The sequence below is a fragment of the Phoca vitulina genome, unplaced genomic scaffold (assembly GCF_004348235.1).
Source record: "Phoca vitulina isolate PV1807 unplaced genomic scaffold, GSC_HSeal_1.0 scaffold9, whole genome shotgun sequence".
NCBI lineage: Eukaryota > Metazoa > Chordata > Mammalia > Carnivora > Phocidae > Phoca > Phoca vitulina.
This window is the reverse complement of record NW_022589712.1, coordinates 11,626,160-11,630,748: the sequence shown is the minus strand read 5'-3', so window position 1 is coordinate 11,630,748 and position 4,589 is coordinate 11,626,160.

Genomic DNA, 4,589 nt, shown 5'->3' with positions numbered 1-4,589 from the left:
ATCATGTCAATATGTTAACTTTCCACATATATTAATCTAAAGCTTACTTCTAATTAAGCAATAGCTACAAATTAAAGGAATTCAAAGCCTCACTGCACAGGCAGGGGTTTCTTCTAAGCCGGCAACCCTGTGGGAATCATAACCCAGACTATGTAATAGGCAGCCTAGCGTTCCCGTAAGAAACTGGCTCTGCCATGTTAATGAATTTGATCATTTTATCTACACGTATGCATTTTAAACTATCCTTCATTCTGACAACAGATAACAAAATAAATCTATAACAAATCCATAAGCCATATTGGTAAAACCAGATCTCAACAATGATCCCAGGGTCAGTTCGATGAGTTTATGCTGAAGCCGTCAGCCATAAGCAAGTTAGGAGTCACCCCCACCAAGGACATCAGCAGCAGCGGGAGGGTTCTAGAGATGGTGGCTCAGGAGGCATGACTTTTCAAGTTGTTGGATGCAATGCCATTGGGAGGAAGGGGGAACCTTAAATGACAGTGACAATCTTCACATCATCACAGATGAAGTCCAAACAGTTAAATATCACTACCTGCAAGAGGACAGTATAGAAGGGTCATGACTGCACAACATTACATGGTCAAGTAGTTGGGGGTTGAGTGGCAGCAGTTGGGCTAGATGTCGATATGTTCTGTGATTGCAACCCAGGTGGGATGAGAGACTTGTCTGGTGTCTTGGATAAAGAAGGTGATAGACTCAGTCTATTCTTCCCAGCTCAAATCTCAGCAGGAACGTTGGGCTCTACCCCGGGTGTTCTTCAGAGCAGTAAGGAATCCGATGCATTCAGGTATGGGTCATCAGGAAGTAAGACCCTAGAAACTGGCATGGTGAGGAATGGGTGAACGTCCAGTCATAGTTGGAAAACCATTTATAGAGGATGGTACTGAGCATATGTATGTTGTGTAGGGGGTTGAACAAAATAGCCTGTATGATTCCTTTAAACTGTAAAATTCTAACAATTTAGAATTATCATATTGATTCAATAGTTTTTCTTCACTCTGTTCTCTACCAAGTAGGTTTTTCTGAAGAGAAAACATAACAGTAAAAATGTCCAGACAGTATTTCTCAAAGTACAGTCATTCCCACAAAGTTGTCACACTAGAGTAGGATAAGAAAAACATAACAAATGTTTCAGAATTTCCTGGTTACAAAATTGCTAACTGTGGAAGACTATATTTGTTTGTTTGTTTTCCGGGAAGGAAGCTTTTATGTGTTCAGGCCATTTCATAAATAGAAAGAACCATATATCCCTTAACTTCTCTCCTCCTTCTTTCTTGTCACAGCAATGAAGAACGAGCCCCAAATCAGAGAGTATTTTGTGGGTGATGCACGTTTTCAACATCCCCACAACCCAAAGAGCTGTTGCTATCAATATTTTAAATGCAAAACAGGTGAGAAGTGTTAAACAGAGCCCACTGCTCCATGGCATCTTTCTCTTTACTTGAAAAATATTTTGTTTTTATCTATTATACTAGAATTTCTTCTGATAATATAGTACCTGGAATTCAGGTTGTGTTCAATTTTTTTTTTTCACAGAGGCAACAATCTTGTAAGATTTCTAGGTCTATAATGATCTCAAAGTATCATCTATGCTGTCTTTAAACTTACACACTTTTGACTGATGAGAAGCTCTTGTTGCAGACCTTCAATGAGGCCCCCCAAGCTCAAATATTGGGAAATTTCTTATTAAAGAATAAAGCCGACCACTCATGCTTCCACTTGAACCCGTTTTCTACTTTTTAGGTCCCTTTAAGATGGGGGACTACAGATGGTGAAAAACCCTATGCAAACAGATGTTCACATACTCACTTGACTGGAGAAGAGCACTCCATCCAGGGAAGGCACGGGACAGTTGCAGTTCCTTGCCGCAAGTGCTCAGGTCTGAAGTTATCTTTAAGATAACCTAAGACTATTGCACTTTACCCATGTGGTAAGCAGAATAATGCCCCCCAAAAGATGTCCACGTTCTAATCCCCAGGACCTATGACTACATAACCTTACTCGGCCAAAGAGACTTTGCAGATTCTAATCGAGGGTAGGGCCTTGTGATGAAGAAATGTTTCCGTTCTGTTCAGATGGGCCCCATGTAATCACATCAGTCCTTAAATATAGAGAACTTTTCTGGCTGTGGTCCGAGAAAGAGATGTGCTAACGGAAACAGGGTTAGAAAACTGCTATGCTGTTGGCTTTGAAGACAGAAGAAGGGGGACACAAATGAAGGAAAGTGAACAGCCTCCAGAAGCTGGAAAGGCCTCCAGAAGGAATATGGTCCCATTGCCTCTTGATTTTAGACCAATGAGACCCACATCAGACTTCTGACCTATATAACTGTAAGATGATAAATTAGCATTGGTTTAAACCACTGAGTTTTTGGTAATTTGTTATGACAGCAGTAAAACCCATCTATTAAAAACAGTAGAACCTGTATATTAAACTATAGAGCCTAAGTGATTTCCCCTGATAGTGCCAACCTGGAGCTTGAACTCCCACCTTTTAAATTCCCATTCCAGTTATATTTTCCACTGTGCAATTCTGCTCCTATTTTTTTCAATATTTAGAATAGAATAATCAACTTTTACTTTTCCTTTTTAATTATTCTAACTGAAATTGATTTTCAAGGCATAATTTTATGCAGAATTTCCTACTACTGACAAAAAAGGGACTGTATGGTTTGCAGAATAAAGTATTACTCTAAGTTTGCCATGACTTTCTTTACTCTGAAAAATAGGGCTTAGTACTGGTTACTCATCATTTTCCCTTACTCTGCTCCTTAGCCTTGTGTTTCACTTGTTCTATTTTAACTACCGGTTTGTAGGCCCATCCCTTCCACTCTGCCACGAATTCTTAGAGGAAGCATCAACACTATTTTATCTTTCTATTCCCAGGGTCTAGAATAATTTCTGACATCTCTAACTACTTAAATGTTTGTCAAATAAATCATCAAGTGTAATATTTATTTATTTAGCCAACACTTATTAATGATCTCTCCCCCTTATATACTGGGCATAATGAATACAAAAACAACTTTAAAATGCTCACTATTCATCAAGAACACATAACCCAGTGAGTGAGACAGATGCTTTACCAAACAATCAAAGTGCCACGTGATTAATCTGTCATGGAGATCAGAAAATTGCTGTGAAACACAGAGGTGGGAATGCAGGGTCTCTTTATGATCAAGGATAACCCTGGAATAAGCAGCTAACTTTTTTTAAAAAAGATTTCATTTGTTTGAGAGAGAGAGTGAGAGAGTGAGCATGGGGTGGGAGGGCAGAGGGAGAAGCAAACTCTCCACTAAGCCTGTAGATCTCAGGACCCTGAGATCCTGACCTGAGCCAAAGGCAGACGCTTAACCAACTGAGCCACCCAGGCGCCCCAGCAGTTAACTTCTAAAATGCCATTCCACTAGCACTGTCCAAGAAGTCTTTATTCCTTAAATCATTTATTTGATTGCTGTTAGTTTGGTCAATCAGAGTCCTAATTAGCATCAATCATGGCAAACTGTTCAACTTGTCCCCTGTTGGCTCCATAGAGTCGTGCAAGGGAACCATCAAAGGAGCCATAGAAATGCTGCTCCTAAGTATCCAGATACTCTTCTGGTTCCTTCCAACAGCTGCTGGCAAACTTAAGTGGAACAAAATGTATCTCATTTTTTCAACTGGGGATTTACCTTTGCTCTGCATTTTTACCTTCTTGCAATGAACTTACCTTCAAAGACCATGGTCTCAACCAGCGGGGATGGGGGCAGGCATGTGTGTGTGTGTGTGTGTGTGTGTGGTGTAAATTTTGCCCCCCATGGGACATTTGGCAATGTCTGGAGACATTTCTGATTGTCGCAACTCGGAAGCTCTACTGGCATCTAGTGGCATTTAGTGGATAGAGCTTGAGATGCTGTCAATCTAATCTTAGAGTCCACAGGACAGCCCCCCCACAACAAAGAATTATCCACCCAAAATGTCCATAGTGCTGATACTAAGAATCCCTTTCCTAAGGTTTACACACTACTGGAGAAACAGAATAGTATCAGCATATTTGTTCATACACATATTTATTTAATTATATTTGTTTACAAAACTGACGTTGCAATTGCCCTTCAGGTCAGTCTATGGGGTTTTCAATGAATGGAATGGCATGTGTTTTCTGTTTTTCTAGATTACTGATGTGGGAGACCTTACTAGGTGCCTAACTTTCAAGGTGCTAAAGACCAAGTACAGGACAATTTATTGAATGTGCTTCACAAAGTGGTTATAGATGCCCTGAAGGCAGAAAGCTTATTGACATTAAACCTTAACTCCTCTTCACAATATTCAACTTGTGACATTTGCCAACTTCTGGAAAAATATTCTGCTAAAGCAAAATTTGTATTACTAGCTCTGAATTGAGGGCTCAGCTAATGAGAGGGGAGGGTGAGGTACTAAGGGTCTCTCTTTTTTTTATGACACACACTTAGTAACAAGGGAGCTTCATTCCAGAATAAAATGTCAAACCCAAAGTGAAATACTATCTATAATAAATGAGGCTCCTCATGATTATTATGTAGCACATTTTCTCAGGTAATAAAGTCA